General features: G+C 42.1%; 2 long non-coding RNA genes across 2 annotated transcripts; both read left to right on the plus strand.

Annotated features, from left to right (window-relative positions):
- The first annotated feature begins 10,414 nt into the window (after positions 1–10,414).
- On the plus strand, positions 10,415–12,430 carry LOC136421848 (uncharacterized). The gene is made up of 3 exons (XR_010753523.1): positions 10,415–10,529; positions 11,720–11,842; positions 12,320–12,430. It is a non-coding gene; the product is annotated as an uncharacterized lncRNA (long non-coding RNA).
- A 2,119-nt stretch (positions 12,431–14,549) lies between these two features.
- LOC136421847 (uncharacterized) lies at positions 14,550–15,894 on the plus strand. The gene is made up of 3 exons (XR_010753521.1): positions 14,550–14,654; positions 15,366–15,485; positions 15,744–15,894. It is a non-coding gene; the product is annotated as an uncharacterized lncRNA (long non-coding RNA).
- Positions 15,895–19,197: the final 3,303 nt, after the last annotated feature.

Raw genomic sequence — 19,197 nt, forward strand, 5'->3', positions numbered from 1 at the left:
TCCAGATCAAAAGATAGAAAAAACGGAATTTCTGTTGCAGTACCAAGGTCATATACTAGGGGGCCTAAAATTAACCCTGGCCGTTGTCTACCCAACACCTACTCACATACCAAATATCATTGTAATCTATCCAGAGGTTCTTAAGTTATGCTGACTACAAGTGTCCGGAAACACAAACACTGCAAATACAGATTTTCCTCATTAGCTATGCAAATTAAGGCACAATTAGCATAATTTGCACTTCATTACGTATATCTCTGTCTAAGCTACCTGCATACAAAGTAACATATTGACAGTCCCATAATCTTCCACTTAGATGAGATATGGTGTTTTTCATTAATTATGCAAATTAGAAATCTATTTGCATAATTGGTACCTGTTGATGATCCACTTTCCATAAACTACATACGTTACATGTATTTGAGTCTGATAATGGAAAACACTGCAAATATAGGTCTTCCTCATTAGCTATGCAAATTAAGTCCCAATTAGCATAATTTGCACTTCATTGTGTACATCTCTATCTAACCTACGTACATACTAAATATCATCGAAATCCGTTGTTCCTTTGGTCAGTTATTCTCCCTAGAAGATTTCCACAAAAACGCCCTTGCAGTTCCACAGAAAGCTGTTAGGGGACCCAAACCTACATCACTTCTCTATTAAATCACAAGCTATCTGCCACCCAAAAATCAAGACCACAGCACGTCCAGGCCAAAAGATACAAAAATTGAAGTTCTGCTGCAGTACCAAGGTCACATACCAGGGGGGCCAAAATCGACCCTGACCTTTGGCTTTACAACATCCGCCCACATACCAAATATCATTGTAATCCATCAAGAGGTTCTTGAGTTATGCTGACTACAAGAGTCCGGAAACACAAACACAAACACACACACAGACACGCCAAAAACAATATCTCCATTTTTCATGGAGATAATTAACGGTGTCCCTTCTCAGTAGCATTCATGTCGAGTAAGCGACACAGCCGAGATCGAACTCCCAACCTCTTGGTCCGGAGGCAGATTTGGGTCGCTTATCTCTTTACTACGCACGTCACTATTACTAATATCGCATACATAATATACTTGCTGAAGGAAATACTTAAAAATGGATTTATTGTTTCGTTTGTAGTTGCTAGTATGGAATCATTTTCCATATTTTCATTATATTTTGAAAATATAACAATTGAAGACAAATTTCAGGTGTGCAGTGTCCAGTGTTGACGTCACCTGCGAACGGTGCGTCAAGCGGCTCCAACTTCTACCAGGACGTGGTACGGTTCACCTGTGACCCCGGATATGATCCGGTGGGAGATACGACATCTACCTGCCAGGCAGACGGAACCTGGAGCAGTAACGTCCCGTCATGCAACGGTGGGATTTCATCTATTGATATACTTAAAAGTCAAACATATGTTTAACATGTTTTCACAATACATTGGTACTGGCTGCAGGACCTGGCGCCGAGGCTTGTGACAAACTTTATTTGATTAGCGAGCAGTGCGTAGTCATCGTGATTAGATAATGATGCAACATGTTACAATTTTTGCTTCGTTTGCTTCTCAAAAGAACATTCTTAGCGAGCCGCCGTCCTAAGTTCCGAAGTGGCTTCTATGTTCACTACGACGTCATCGTGGCTATAGTCAACGTATGATTTTATCAGCTGGCGTCAATGATCAAGAGCTGGAATTATGATTTAAGATGTTGGTCTATACCATCAGTAGGGTATTTATTTTGTGTAGACGGTTATGTTCATTAAATGATTCTATCTTTGCTAAATATGTTTAGAACGTGTTGTATTTCGGTGTCATAAACCCCTTCTGTTTAATGTTAAGCTCAGTATTGCGTATTTAATCAACATATCTTTGTATCTACTTCAATAAACGTTATCGAAAAACCGTCCCCTGAAGATTTAAACGTAATGTTATTAGCAAGTAACCTTTATTTGTCTTGTTCTTCACGCATCAATAAAGACATTGATGAATGTTTGGCTGTAAACGGTGGCTGTGACCATGTGTGTACCAACATCATCGGCACCTTCCAGTGTTCCTGTATGTCTGGCTTCAATCTAACCGGCGATGGTTTTTCTTGTGAAGGTAAGACTTATCAAACCACTTCTATTTTCATACACACGGAAACCCCAGTATGGCGATATTTAGATATGTTTGTACAAATTCATCTTCGATTATGTAAGACATTGACATATAATATCATGTTCTTGCATATTATTGTATCCATCTTCGCCCAAGAACGCAAGAACGCCCCACAGTGGATGTTGTTGTGTCCAGGGACTGAAACAGTTTTTGGCGGATATGCTGGATCGTTTGGTGTGATGTCGGTTGAGGAATGTTTCTGAAATCGTAGAGCTCCCTTAGGCGGTTGAACTTTGTCCGTACACTCAGTTTTTACTGAACTGTGGACGTTTTTCGACCACCGACGTCCTCTTTCGGACTGGCCTCGGCCACACGAGGCCCTCCATCCCACCCGTCTCACGTTGCAGGACCGGCTCGCAGTACAACTCCTGATTCCCCGCTTCTGGCTGCCGAGAACAGTTGTGTTGCGTTCTAGTTTTCTGCTTCCTAGGTTAGTCCTTCTGATCATACGTTCCTGATCGGCTCTTCATCTAAATATAATTGTTCTGGCTTGTTTAGTGTGCCAACACCCCTGCAAAACAATAAGAGTGGTATCTCCCGGCTGTCAAGAAAGCGTCCCCTCCCCTGCTTAGCAGGGCGAGGCACGCGGACCGCGACCCCAGCTGTCACAGTATCGTCTCCTCCCCTCGTTAGCAGGGTCAAGCACGCAGACCAGCGATCGTAACCCCCCGACATCTGGTATCCTGTTAAGGCTCTCTAGCTAAACGCCTGCATTGAAGATGCCAACTCTGTCTAAATTTACAAGGCAACGAAGTGCTGGAGTTACCTTCATCGAGAAGGAAGATGCCAAATTCAACGATGTGATTGATCTGCTGGCGAAACACGGCGTGAATCCGACAGACATCGATGGGATCCAGCGCAAACACAGAGGGGCGTGCGAAATTACCTTCAAGTCGCAAGCATGTCTGGCCAAAATCAGTCCAGTGCTTGCGGCTGACCCCACAGTGGATGTTGAGTCTTACGGTAATGGCTTGACCATCGTGACGGCCCTCGGTATACCCGTGGAAATGGACGACAACTTTATCCGTCACCGCCTTACCGAGTTTGGTTCAGTGCAAGACAGCCGACTCCAGACCCATGCGCACCAAGGGTTCCCCAACATCCTGAACGGCACAAGGCAGTACCGGATGAAGATGACCAAGCACATTCCCAACTCCATCCGGATTGGGAGTGAACTGGTAACCTTCAGGTACAACGGACAGCCAAGTATCTGTCATCGGTGTGGAAGTGACGAGCATTTTGTCGCCACCTGTACAGCCATCAAGTGTACCCGCTGCTTTGAGATCGGTCACGATGCAGCTGACTGCTACAAAGACATTAAGTGCAACATCTGCAGGCAGGAAGGTCACTCTGCTCGGGCGTGTCAGCTAAGTTTTGCCAACAGGCTGAACATCACAACCAGCTGGGCCAAGGTAAAGCCGAATAGTCAGAGAAGGTGTCAAATGGATCGAGTGAAAAAGGATCAGAAAAGGAGACAGGAACCCACGGTGAAACTACAAGTAAGAAAACGAAAAGCCCCTCGACCCAGGAAGACAGTCGCCCCAAGAAGAAGGAAAATATCACTGAGATGGGAAATACCCCGACGTCTCAGCCTCCTCCAGCAGATGGAGGCAACGAGCGAACGTCTGATACGGAGGACATGGTGGTTATCCAATCAGCCGACGACCTCCAGTCCGACAAACCGCAGACCCACCCCAAGAAAGTGGGAGATACGCCCGAGTCCCAGCCCCTTCCAGATGAAGAGGACAACGAGTGGATGTCTGATGACACTGCAAAAGATCCCCGTCCAGCAGAGGGTCCCCAGCTCACTCTGAGCAAGTCGGGTGATCCCAGCGAGGATGACTCCTCAGACGATGAAAACGGGTCCAAACGACCTCTCTCACCCAGCCAGAGCGAGTCCGACGACTCTGAATCTACTGTGTCAAGACGAAACGGAAAGTCGAACGGAAAAAAGGTAAAGAAAGAAGCAGAAAAAACGTCAGATGTGACCGCTACCGGGGTCCCTTCCGACAAATCTGGCGTATCTCACAAGATGCCAGGGAAAAAAGCTGTTCTTTCCTCCTCCCAACGGAAGAAAGGAAGGAAGCTGAAGGGTGCTAAGTAACTGACAAGATGTTCGACTACCCACCGACAATGTTCTGGTTCTTGCTCCTTGTCCTCTGTTTTTGCGCCATGTCCCTGCGACCTGTAACAGACAATGTAACAACCCAACCTATGACTCCAACGCCAGGCCATAATATATATCCTAATGCCACGTCAGACATGGCGGAACTGTTCTTAAACTCAAACTCCCGGTCAAAAAACCTACTGACCATAGTACAACTCAATGCTCGAAGCTTACTACCCAAGATAAATGAACTCAGGTCATGGTCGTCTTCAATGCACTTTAGTATTATATGCGTTACCGAGACTTGGCTAAGTGACGACATTGCAGACAGAGATGTAGAGCTGGAAGGATACATGTTGTACCGCAAAGATCGAAACAGACACGGACGTGGTGTCATGATATATGTCAGTGATCTCTTGTACTGCGCCATGCGCAATGATCTAGAAAATGATGCCATAGAATCCATCTGGTGCGAAATAACAAAATCCAATAACAACTTCTTAATCAACTGTTCATATCGCCCGCCATCTTCAGATGACACGTTCTATGGTCTTTTTGAAGATCAAGTGCAGCAAGCCACCAACCAAGCCAAGGCTGTTAAAGTCATCTTGGGCGACTTTAACGCGAAGAACAGCAACTGGTTAAACAGCAACACAACTGACAACCCAGGCCGGCAACTAGAAAATATTTTCCTAAACCATGGACTTGAACAGTTGCTTCATGAACCGACCCGTGGAGGGAACCTGCTTGACCTGATTGCAACCTCCCATCCAGCAATGTGTTACCAGACGGGCACCTTGGCTCCTCTTGGTGACTCTGACCACCAATCAACAGTCACCGCACTTAATCTGAAAGTAAGCCAGCCCAGCTGAAAACGCCTCGTGTGGTCATATGACAAAGCAAACATTGAGGCTCTTCATGAACACATGGAAAACGCACCTTGGGACATTAATTATATCTTCGACTCTATGGACGACATCTGGGATTCATGGTATAACATGTTCATTGCAATCTGCAAACAGCACATCCCCCACAAACTAATTTCGACTACCAGAACAGCAACGCCATGGATACATTCCAACAAACAAGTCAAAGAAGCAATCCGTCGAAAACACCGTCTCCACTCTAAAGCAAAACGGGTCAATACAGACGTAGCCTGGGCTGCCTACAAAAGACAAAGGAACCTTGTGACCTCCCTAACAAGAAGGGCCGAGGCAGCATATATTGAGGACCTTGTCAACGATGTGGAGAGTGGCAACACCAGGCGATTCTTTACGTATGCTAAATCTGCACTGGGCAAGACATCAACGGGTATCCCGGCACTTCAAGTCGGGTCAGTTATACTAGAAACACCAGATGAAAAGGCCAATGCCCTAAACGATTTCTTCATACAACAGACAGATCTTCCTGCCAGAGACGACCCAACCCCAACATTCCAACCTACCGCCATCCCTGGAACAGTTCTTGACTCACTTCAGCTGTCAGTTGACGAGGTACGACAACAACTATGTGCCCTCAAAATCGGAAAGTCATGTGGTCCGGACAATATCACTCCAAAGCTCCTACGCCTAGTAGCAGATCCTATATCAGGACCTCTAACTCAGCTGTACAACAAGTCCCTTCTCCTTGGACAAGTTCCTTCGGGGTGGAAAAAAGCAAACGTTACCCCCATCCACAAAGCCGGCAACCGACACCTAACAAACAACTACAGGCCTATATTCCTACTTAGCATTGTATCAAAGGTTCTAGAAACCCTTGTCAACAAACGTCTAACGGCACATGTCAATCAAATACTGACAGACCATCAAAGTGGATTCAGACCTCTTGACAACACTACGCTACAGCTGGCTCGAATAATAGAGGAATGGACTGAAGCAATGGATGACGGAGAGATTGTAGGATGCGTGTTCCTTGACCTTCGAAAAGCATTAGACAAGGTCTGGCACGCAGGACTGCTATCCAAACTTAGAGCGTATGGAATCAGTGGATCCATGCACAACTGGTTTCCCAGCTATCTGTTCGAGAGACGCCAGCGAGTGGTCATCCAGGGTGTGGCATCAGACTGGAAGTCTCCCCTAGCCGGAGTACCACAGGGTTCTGTCCTCGGACCGACGCTTTTCATACTCTATATCAACGACCTTGCCACTAGCTGTATACAATCACAACCAAATCTATTCGCCGACGACACTTCACTGTCCTCCTCCCATCACTCTATCCAACGTGTAGTTGCATCACTGAACAGAGACCTGAGCTCTGTGTCTACCTGGCTGTCTCAATGGAAACTTGAAGCCAACATAGACAAGTGCAAAGCTATGTTCATCACGACACGTGCCGTTCCACAACCAATTCCTCCCGTGACCCTAGGTTGAACTGTATTGCAAGTTATCACCAGCCATAAACACCTCGGCGTTACCCTCACAAATACCCTCTCCTGGTCAAACCATATCGACATCATCTCTACAAAGGCTAGACGATCTTCTGGTTTGCTATGTGCTCTGAGGAAGAAGATACCGAAGGATCTCCTCCTCAGACTATACATGACAATCGTAAGGCCAAACCTCGAGTATGCAGACGTTGTCTGGTCTGTTCTTACCAAACGCGATCAAAGGATTGTGGAATCCGTCCAATACCAGACCACCAGAATCATCAGCGGCCACTTTGGGCTACCGTATCCTTCATACGAAAGTCTCTACACCGAACTATCACTACCGTCACTCCAGTACCGACGCAAAATCCACACAACTGTGACTCTCTACAGACTTTTGAACGGACGCTGCCCTCCGCATCTACAAAGTTTGCTGCCCCGAACACGTGCGCCTGACACCAACTCCCGCTATCCCTTTAGAAACAGTGAACACTTGACTATTCCAGCGTTCAAGACTACCAGATCCCAGAGAACATTTCTTAGTAGAGCGATTTCACTGTGGAACTCTCTTCCTGGTAATATCCGAACATCACTCACCGTCAGCTCCTTCAAAAACAAACTCTACACATCACTCGGCAACAAATACTCTGTAAATAATGACTGAAATATTTGATATATGTATTGTATAACCAAGTACGTAATGTAAACCTAAGTTTTAGCTTTGCGTTGTCAACGATTTTATATATAATTTAGTCTCGTGCACTTTTTACCTTAGGCGCTTTAGTTTTGTGAATTTTTTTTGTTAATTTTGATTCTTCTATGTTTTTAGCTTGGAGTTTTCTGTATCTGTTTGGTGTGCTTTGTGAACGTTTGTAATGAATACTGTTACCAGGGCTAACCCTTTGTAATAGCCTTTGGCTAGTTGGGTAGCCCTGGCTGTACTTTTTACAGTCGAATAAATCAAATCAAATCAAATCTAATGCTTTTAGGAGTTAGGTAATTATTCTTTGGAAGATATAACTTCGTGTGGATTGAATCATGAAGTCGTTTTTACGCCCTATATTTAACTGATGAAAAGCCTCATTGTTAATTCTTTTAGTTGGATTCACAATCATTATCTTCGCCGAGTACTATAGTACTCGGGGTAGATTATGTTTTCGGTTGAGCCAGCTGTTTGGTGGGTCTGTATGTATGTCAAGAGCGTAACTCAAGAAACCTTTGATGAATCTTTATGATTTTTGGTAGGTGTGTAGTGGTTGTGCAAAGGAAGGTCAATTTCATAAATGGTTTACCTTGCGTTTTTTAACAGTACTGCAGCAGACTTTTAATTTTTGTGCGTTTGTATGTAGGCGAAAAAAGTGACGGAAACGTTGATGGATCTTCATGATTTTTCGCAGGTGTGTAGATGTTGTGGAAACAGAGATCAAGTTCAAAAATGGTTCTCCTGGCATTTTCCGTCGGTACTGCAGCGGGCTTTGTGTGGATGTGTAATTCTTGTGGACAACATAACTCAAGAAGCTGTTGATGGATCTGTATGATAATGAGTGGATGGGTAGGGTTTACGGAAAGGAAGGTCAAGTTCGATAATGGGCCTTCTAGCAAGTACCTAAGGTACTGCAGCGGAGCTTCAAAATTTAGTGGCATATTTTCTGAAAGTGCTATGGTCATGATATTTGCATGGTAGATAGTTCACGCCACAAGAAGTAAGTTCTGTAAGTTTGGGCCCCCTAGCGGCTTGTTTAGAACTGCAGTGGGTGTTTTTGTTTTGACCTTCGGACATGAATAACTTTAGAAGGGGTTGACAGATCGTCGTGAAGTTTGGTATGTAGAGAGCTCAGATGGTGCTTTACACAATCGATGTATAATTATAGAAAACAGGAGCTAATCTGCATAATTAGTAAGGATAGTTTGTAAATCCAAGTACATTTCACAATGGGCCGTGTGACAGTGTTTTGCCGCTAACAGGTCAACAGAAGGCCTTGCCTAGAAGTATAAATAAACGAATTGGGCACATAAATAAACAGTTGGGACAGTCCCACTACACTCCAAGCAGATGTGTGGGTCCGGTTGGTTTTTAACGTGTTCAGTTTAGCCATTTGTGTCCAACACATGGTTGGAGACATAACGGAAAGGGGACAAAATAGAAAGCCTGACAAAAGCACCTAAAAACATGTCAAAAACCAGCACTCCTCTGCTAAGAGGGTACACTGCACCAAAACTGCACCACTGCTAGGTATTACCTAGCACCATATGAACAAGTCACATGTATGTCTTGCAAAATGTGTATGATATGGAGTAAAGATTTATTTTATTCATATATGTTGACTGTACCATCTAATCATAACTTTCAATATTTTTGATGACCAGTTATAACATATATCAGCACACTATACACATATACTAGTCCTGTACCACCAAATGCTTTTTATCCCTATCTAGACTGGCCTCATTCTCCCCAAATCGTAACTTTCAAACGGTATGGTGTATGATCAAATTTGCTGGTGGTGATAAGCATGTAAATATTAATCACTCTCCTTAATAAGCCTTGATTATTTGGCGAAGATAATGTGTTCGTGGAACTCTAGTTTTCATTGTATTTGGATCTTTTGCATTAAGGACTATTGAATTTCAATACTGTGAATTGTCAGTATTGTACATGCAGGTACGTGACAGTTAACTTTACCTCGTGTTTTATGATATTGGTACAATAATAGTGTGATCTTATTTTCTTTATTCTAATGCAGACGTCGATGAGTGTTCCTCTGCCAATGGTGGTTGTCAGCAAACTTGCAACAACATCATTGGCAGTTTTTGGTGTGCCTGTGGGGCTGGGTATAGCCTAAATACCGATGGTCGCACTTGTGACGGTAAGAATCCATTATATTTAGTCAACCGATATAATCGTCTTGGTTTGTGTGTTCACGTGTACAGATATAACTAAGTTTTTGCAGTTTTTGGTATTTTGGCATGTCGGCAGTCGACTAGTCGTAAAGGTCTCAATAATGCATGATAATTTTTGCCCTCAGCAGTATTTTCCGGTATTCAAATGTAGAAAGTGTGAAAGACACCACAATATTGATAGTGGTGTGGTATAGCCCTCTGATTTAGACGTCGTTCAGCTGGCTAGCGCTAATCATTGTATCGTCCGAAGAGTTTATTATACAGTCCATCTATAGCAGAGCTAATTGTTACCGTCTAAAGAGTCTATTATACTGCCCACCTATATGTTGTTTTAGACGTCCTTTTTCTAGCGGTCTCACCCATAAAAATCTTGGGCCAATTAGGTACTCTCCAAGCAGCTGGTAGGCTCGCGCTTTCCAAGCTACCTTGGTTACTGTCTAGTGTTAAAGTATACAACTATCTTGACTATAATTGGATTTAGGTTTAAAAGAAAGTGTCATTCTTAACTGAGGAATTACCACTGCCTATAGACAATTACCATAATCATAACATAGAGGGTTGTGTCCGACGGACTCTCGTTAACATATATCTCAGACGACTGTGCATAGATTTCGTTTGCGCCAACTTATCTTTTTTTAAAGATCATCATCATCATCTATCGGCCATCAGCCGGACCAAAAATATTCAAAGAAATAAAATGGGAAAGCGTTAACACTGTATTCCAAACCCTTAGCGAACAAGGTATACAGTCACGGCACGCCAGGCGTGTTCTTACGCGTGTTCGTCCCGTGACGCGGCATATCTACGCGGGATGTACATGACAGGATGAAACTATAAAACAAATAGTTATATGACTTCAGTGCAGTCTGTTCGAATTCTTGCAGATGTGAACGAGTGTGCTGTTGCTAACGGTAGATGTGACCAGACGTGTACCAACACCATCGGCGGTTTCCTGTGTTCCTGTAGAACTGGCTACAGTTTGAATGGGTTTATGTGCGACGGTGAGAGACATTTATAATACCCCACTAGTATACAGAGAAGAGAAGGTGGTAAAAGATAACAGATAAACAAACAAACAAACACACACGCACACAAGCACGCACACACACACACACACAGAAACATACATAGAGAGACAGATAGGTAAAATTCTTTTTTTTTTCGATCTGCATTCAAAAAAAGAACAACGTACTCATCTTACTTTTTTTCTCAATGACTCCAAAAGACTGAAAGCCTTGTGCTAAAAAATGAAGCTTACTATATCAATAATCTTGTAACATTAAAGGATTAAAGAAATATATATTCCATGCCTTTGCGTTGTTTACTGCGTTGTTTTACGAATTTTCCTGAAAGCTTCTGCCCAAATATTAAGCAGCACACAAACGTGTCTTACGTGTCGAGACTGATGTTTCGTGATACTCATATAGCTCAAAGTTAGAATTGTGTTTCACCAAGGAAGCATGGGGATTGTCTAGTATATACACAAAATATCGTAGTATACTTTCATTTTGTGAATATTTTCATCAGGTTGGTAAGTCACTGAATAAAGGACTCTTTTTACACAACCAAGAGATTTATTCCACCGAAGTTTCGGTGACCATCTGTCACCTTCTTCAAGGCAATTCTGACTGATTCACAAAGCAATGCAACTTTATACATAATTAGATGCATTCCCAAACGCAAAATATTAACATATGTCCAAATCACAGGAGATGACATCACTATGCGGTCCCAAACGTACAGAAGTGTAACACATGCACAACTATCGATCAATAACCAATAAACAATGCAACGATTGTCATCTATTTCTTAAGGATGCGGTCCCAAACGTGACTGAGTCTATATCCCCCCTCATCACGGTTCATGACTGGAGCGGATATCCTGATCCATACAGCTTCCTTAATCTAACGTCTATTGTCCTCTCTGTCTATCACCTTGGTCCCAGTCTATTGCACGATTGTTTCTCATGATGTCATCTCCTGTGATTAATACATATGTAAATATTTTGCGTTTGGGAATGCATCTCATTATGTATAAGCAGCAACACCTGTGCTTCATTGCTATATATATATGTGAACCAGTCAGAATTGCCTGGAAGAAAGTGACAGATGGTCACCGAAACGTCGGTGGAATAGATCTCTTGGTTGTGTAAAAATAGTATTTTTATTCATACTATCATTTTGCTATACAGATGTTGATGAGTGCTCCACTGTGAACGGAGGTTGTGGGCAGATCTGCTTAAATACCATTGGGAGTTTCCAGTGTTCCTGTGGTGTTGGCTATACCCTGAGCAGCGATGGCTTTACTTGTGACGGTAAGGTTAATTCCCATGGAAAATTTGTAATTTCAGCTTTCCTTACGACTGTCTTCGTTATTCTGTTAGATATTTGTTTTTTAAGCCCGGTATGTCTTTTTTAAGCAAATTCCGTTTATTAATAGCGATGGCTCTACTTGTGACAGTAAGGTTAATTCTACTATAGAACCATATTTCTAATATACTATATACCGTTTGTTCATATGAAAGTGAACTTTTAAAACTATTCAAAATCCATACAAGTCGAGTCCAAGGTAGGGATGTGTAACACACCCATTCAACTTAGACGGCCGCCTGAATGTGCTCGCGCTGCGACCTAAAACTTGACGGAGAGCTCAACATAATCCGTATGCATATTCAAAGTAGGAAGTCAATGGTTGAAAAAAATATTCATGGCCCATTGAAATCGCAGCGTGATCGCCGTCTAGTGGAATCGGGGCCTGATTCACGAGAGATAATTTTGTTTGTCCTATGCAGACGTAGATGAATGTTCTGTGACAAACGGTGGTTGTGAGCAAACCTGCACCAATGACATCGGTAGTTTCCAGTGTTTCTGTGGGACTGGCTACAGCCTTAATGTTGGTGGATATTTATGTGACGGTATGGTTTTTGCTATGGATACTTTATATTTCCATGATAAGTTATGTTTACTCTCGTGTACTTATTGTCAAGAAACGTATAACAATAAACGAATACCACTTAAAAATCAAAATTTGCTATTGACGCATGATTTGTTTTTTGTCTATCGTACAATATTGTATCAATTCTGAGTTATTCTGTTACAAAGTACGTCAGCGTAGGTGGCATGCCAAACAAGAAATACTCTTTACCGCAAAACAACAAAAACATTACCATCACTGCTCTCATTCTTGGAATATTTAAAATGGCTACAGATGGAACTCGAAGGTATTAGATTCAACATGGTCGTTTTCAAAGGGTTGCTTCAAAACATTTGGAGTTAGATACCCAACGCGTCAATATAGGGTTGTCGTTGGAAGTTACGCCAAGGAGATTGAGATCCGGAGATGAACTGCCCGAAAGTTTATTGTTAAGCATGATTTTCTGCTAAGATTTACCACGAGTTGAAGATACTGCCACTGATAAAGCAGAGTGAGTTACATGGTACGTCCAGTGTCTAAGTCGCACTTTTTCTCTATTGCTTCCAACAGACGTGGATGAATGTGCCTCCGCAAATGGCGGATGTGACCAGAGTTGTACGAACACTAGAGGAAGCTTTGAGTGTTCTTGTTCCTTTGGTTACAGTCTAAATGGGGGTGGATTTCTATGTGACGGTAAGCTAACAAAATTATGCTTTCACATCCTCTTCTCTAACCGGACAATACGGCAATATATCAGACAGGGCATACTCTTCTTTCTTATTTTCCAAAAACGTCTCGTTGATTTCATGGAAACTCAATGTCCGTTTGCCAACGGTAAGTTCGTTTGTAATCACTTTAACCTACGGGTTAAGATACACGTTAAGTTACAAACTGTTACGTTGTTTTCTGAACGGTTCAGACGTAGATGAATGCGGCGCTGCAAACGGCGGCTGTGATCAGGCGTGCACCAACTCTGCTGGAAGTTTCCAGTGTTCCTGTGGAATCGGCTACAGCCTGAATACTGATGCGTTTTCTTGTGACGGTAAAGACCTTAGTTATAGAATATGCATTATGTTTCCTATCATGTTTAGATGCCTCTTATGCTGAAAGATATACTGTAAGAATTTAACGGTGAATTTACTCTTTATTCGGTAGGTTTACTGATAATTCAATACCAAAGGTGGTTTTCTAAAGTTTATCTAATCTATTCTCGTCTTTGTTTAGATATCAATGAATGCAGCATAACAAATGGTGGATGTGAGCAGATGTGTAACAACACCAATGGAAGTTTTCAATGTAACTGCAGCATTGGATACGTACTGAATGCCGGCGGGTTCGCATGTGACGGTAGGTAACTTAGCACAAAGTTTCATCTATAATTAATATGCTTCTGTGGTGACTCATATTTAAGGTAAATGTCCACTGTGTGTTTAGCAGCCCTTTCATTGGTCATTCACTGACAGCAAATCATGAGCTCCTATTGGACTGATTTTTAAATTGATAAAGAACCCTGAGCTCCTATTGGTAGTTCTGGGAAGGGGAATGGTCCTCTCGTGTTAAACATGTATGGCCAAAAGCTCCCGATGAGGGCGCAAGATGTTGTGTAACTCAGACTTCTTTGGGTCCATGCGATCAGTCACATTGTCAAAGGGTCTCCAGAGACCGATCGGGAATATTCCGACATATATAACGTGTTATTAGAGTTATCCATTCCATCACAGACATAGATGAGTGTGGAACTGCAAATGGCGGCTGTGCGCAGAACTGCAACAACACCATCGGCAGTTTTAGATGTTCCTGTAATGCTGGCTACACCCTGGGAATTGACGGGTTCTTCTGTGATGGTAAGTTCTAATGTCTGTAATCTTTAGGGTTTTTAAGCACAGTAACTGCATTTTAAACACTTCCGTTATCATGTCTGTATACATTTATGGACAGGTTAATTCATTTGTACCCGCTTGTCTTTTATATGAAAGACTGTATATAGTTTCAGAACAAATTACGAAAATCGCTATGCTCTGTTGCGCCAGTAAAGATGATGCATCACCATGAGTATTGATAAGCTAACTGCACAAATTATTTTTTATCAGACATTATTGAGTGTGAATCTTCAAACGGAGGATGTCAGCAGTTCTGTAACAACACACTTGGAAGCTTCAGCTGCTACTGTGCGACTGGATACACCTTAAACGTCAGCCGGTCTGCCTGTGAAGGTGAGATTCACGCTGTTCTGATTCAATCAGTTGATACGACTGATGTGATTTTCTGTCTTTACCACATAACCAGTACACATGTTTTTTTTTACCGTAACGTTATGTTTATCTATGAACCTCGAACTTATCATCACGGTGAAAAAATTCGTCTTTTGCTCCCCTCCACATCTCTCTACAACAACTAGCGCTTAGTATAACGCAATACTCATCCTTCCCCACAACATCAGTGACTTTTAGCGTGCATTTGCCGCCACGTGAAGTTGTCCATTTTTCTCACACCGTGAATTTTGCTACCGTGAATAACAGTAGTAGCATCTTATTTCGTAGAAATTTCGGCATATCCAAATGTTGCTTAATAATTTTTTGAACGACAAGTGCACAAGGTACAATAAATGTCAAACAGCAACAACAAAGATCATTATTAGACATGATGTACACATGACTTGTACTGCTGAGTCACCATGCAACTAGATGGAGGATGTGAATAACATATTGCCTTTATGGTACTAAATGTATCATCTCTACATTGTGCCTTTATAATAATAAACTCACTACAATAATGTATGATTAATGTGTCTAAATGATCTTTACTCGTCAAAAAATGGCGTGTCTAAAGTAGCAAGAAGCCGCACGTGTTCTTGTGTATTTGCATACTATATGTTCGACGAAGGAAACAACGTCCTCATTTCCTTGTCTTTGAAATATCTACAGGATTCGTTCCAGTGTCGAATCTTTCATGCTCCCTAGCAACTACAACTTCTGTCTCCCTGATATGGGTCAAGCCTGTCGCTGACATCAAAGGCTACACCATTACATACATGCCTGTATCAGGTTAGTTTGTCCATCCTAATTTTTGAAATCGTGCTTTCATGTCTCTAAATCTGATTTCATATATATTCATATAAATTCATCTCTGTAAAAACGGGGATATTAAAACCATTTGATGTGTTGTAAACATGCAGGAAGTAATGACTCGTGACTAAACCCGCACACGCCTGGGCTTCAGGGATACCCATTTTGGGCTTGTTTTTCAATGTGAGTATTCCAGCGTGCAAACCATAAATATAACGTTATATATATTCTTTCCAGGAGTCTACCAGCCTTCTCTGATGTCGATTGTTCGGAGTCGTGACGACACAAATGTGACAGTGTCCGATTTGCTGGGTGGAGTGCAGTACTCTCTCACTGTTCACGTGTTCGGCCTGTGGAATGACAGCGCTAACGCCAGTACAGAGTGTATAACTGGTGACCATATATGCTTTTTATGTATCTTCTTGAAATGCTAATCCATGAATCATGTTTGTTTTTTGCTTAATACACAGAGGCCTATCAATTCTTATGTCATTTTAGGGCCAAAATAATTCAATTGCACGCAATCCGAATGTTTATTTTGTCTTCTGTCTACTATCTAAATGTGAAACTCTTGATTGGCTGACCTGCATTACGAACTACATAAAAACACCAATGAATTCAAAATACGTACAGGAATGCCACCTCCTACAAACATCAGTGTTAATCACGTGAGCACGATGTCGGCCAATGTCCAATGGGTACAGCCAGCTGGAGCTCTAGTGATGGGGTGCATGGCGCAACTGATCGACAAGGAAACCATGATTACAGTTTCTACGCTACATCTGCCTGAGTCGACATCTTCAGCTGTGTTTATGACTCTGAACCCTGCGACAGAGTACATGGTGGTGATAACCTGTGCCAGTTTGTACGTCCAGGGATCGCAAGCAAATGTAACCATACTAACAGGTGAATACCATTTACTTATCTTTGTACTGAATTTTGTCTTTGAAATTTGAAACATGACAAGTGGATGTCAAGTTTCAGTTCAGTGCATGATAAAGTTGTTCGTTGAATCACATGTTTTCTGCACTATTTTTCTTTAAGACCTGGCTGGAATTAAGCGTCTTTAACACATTAAACTTGGTCATCATGTTGTTATAATATTTGATATTTGTTTATTTTTCTTTAATACTTGGTTAGAGTGAAGCGTCATTAAGACATCAAACTTGGTGCTCATGTTATTTGATATTTGATTCAATCTCAGAGACCGACCCTCCTTGGAATCTGTTGATAGCTGACATCAGATACAGTGACGTAGCTCTATCCTGGACCCCACCGGTAGCCAAGCTCACAGGGTACGAACTTGTGTATAGCAGTGCAAAACAACGTAGGAAACGGCGATCCTTGTTTGTTGTCACTCTTCCTGGTAACAGCGATAACTATCTACTACAAGGACTAGCCCCTGCCACCCGATACTACATCAGCTTGACGGCAGTCAGTAGGTTTGGGCGGAGTAAAACGATAGCTTCAACTTGGACAACAGGTAAAAGTAGTGAATCTACGTCGCACAGCTAAGCCAAAAATCATTACCCGTCAACATTTTGCTGTTGATAACTCACGTATTTACAAACAGAAGTAAGAAATGTCACCTGTTTAAGAAATTTATTATTGTCTATCAATGCTTTCTATCGTTAACGCTTTACATACTTGAACGTTAACAGTTATCCTTTAATCACAAAGGTACCGATCCACCATCAAACTTGAAAGTTGCCAATGTTTCCTCCTCCTGGATGTTTGTGGAGTGGACACCACCTGTCGCAGCTGTTGTCTCCTATGAGATGGAGGTAACAGAATCTGCAAGCCTGACAAAGGTGCAGTTTAGGTGAGCAAATTGGTATGTCAAAATACGAATGATTTTGTTCAATGCATTCCACAATCTAACCAACCTATATATTTGTTAAGAATTGACATGTTTAAAGTTTGATTAACAAGTGTAATCGTCATACAAGAGCCATACACAGGCAAACACACACAGGCAAACACACACAGGCAAACACACACAGGCACACACACAGAGGCACAGGCACACATCACACACACACACACGCGCGCACACACACACATTGCGCTCGTGCAGACAATCCAGGTTTGTTGTTTATCCCCTTATTTCTACATTACGGCAACACCTCTACTGCAGAGATGGAAGGTTTAAATATAGATTTGTGCGATTCAGTATCGTAATTTTGAATTAGGAATGTCCTTGGTTTGCAAATACCTTAAGTAGTTTACAATCAGGACTTTTGCGTCTCTCTTTACAGTGTTCCCCCTGTCTTAACTGGATTCAACATAACGAAACTTTCCCCAATGACGAAGTACATTATCCGGCTTGCAGCAATCAATATGTACGATCGCAGCGACCCGACTGAAATCCTTCACACTACAGGTTTGGTTTCTTCTTCTTGTCAAGTTTTAATGCTGCTGCTAGTACAGGTATAATGTAAGAGGGTGTCGGTGCTTGCCTTCGTCTGGATTGTGTCCATTACAAGAGTTCATTAGTACAGCTGCTTATCTTGGAGATTTACGCACTTACCCAAGGAAAGTAGCCGTGCTTCATAAATAGTGCCCGTATTCTCTCTCTCTCTTTCTTCCGAGCTTCACTAAACTGATGTAAATTTTCTCCATTATATACTCTCTATCCGCCTACATTTCTCTGAATACGTCATATTACCACGAGTAAACAATACACCTCATCACAGATACAGTCCTCTAAAACTACAAAAGACTCCGTAATTTCTCGCTGGTTACTAGGTGCAGAAAATACCGATGAAGCTGGTATGATGAGAACCTCCACGTCCTCTGTGCTGACAACAACTGTCGGCCAGGAAACTGGGATCAGCACCACACAGTTCTGGTTCGAGGAAGCGACCGACGCACCAAACAGAAAAGAACAAGGTATTTTCATTGTACGACATAGTGCCTCTAATCTGCGAGGTGAACCGGTTTGATTAACATATGAATATCCAATTGCTGTCTTAGAAACAAACATTCGATACAGCCCATAACACGAGCAGGATCCCATGGTTCCTCAGTTCATCTTCTAAACTTTGGAAATTTGTCGAAACCATGTAAACGAAAACAATTCCTTTGCAGGACTAATAATAAACAGTTTTATTCGTTATTTTGTGTTCTTGACCCTTTGCATTTTCACACAACACAGGCATTGCAGGGACGCTGCCATTTGTTTTGGAGCCGTTTGATTCAACAACAGCCGCAACTATTACAGGTCAGATAACAATATTTTCTTCTTTTTTTCTGCTTCTTCTCTTGAAGAATAGTGTTCTCTGAGTTTCAATCGTCCAAGAAAACATATTTGATGCAATCTGTATATGCTTATCTTTCAATTTCCTTTTTTATAACCTACTCATTATTAAACCCGATAACGTAGAAGAAATGTGTTGTAGACAGAGCTCACTTTAAGGTCACTACCTCGTATAGTAACCTAGATTACCTTTTTTTAATAGTTGATAAATGGAAGACTCATGAGTCAGTGGCGTCGACGTCTGAACATGGTAAGTAAAACAGAGCAAGGATACACATGTCAATATGACGTTTGCTCCAAAATATTCTTACTTTTGCCTCCATGGCAAAATTAAGATATTGTTCTGGCAAGTGCCTAGTTACACTGTTTATTCTGTTTCTTACTGCAGATTTTGCTCTCGTGCAGTTGGGTTCCAGCACTTCGACCATCTTG

Source organism: Branchiostoma lanceolatum, chromosome 16 (assembly GCF_035083965.1).
Source record: "Branchiostoma lanceolatum isolate klBraLanc5 chromosome 16, klBraLanc5.hap2, whole genome shotgun sequence".
In the NCBI taxonomy this organism is placed as follows: Eukaryota; Metazoa; Chordata; class Leptocardii; order Amphioxiformes; family Branchiostomatidae; genus Branchiostoma; species Branchiostoma lanceolatum.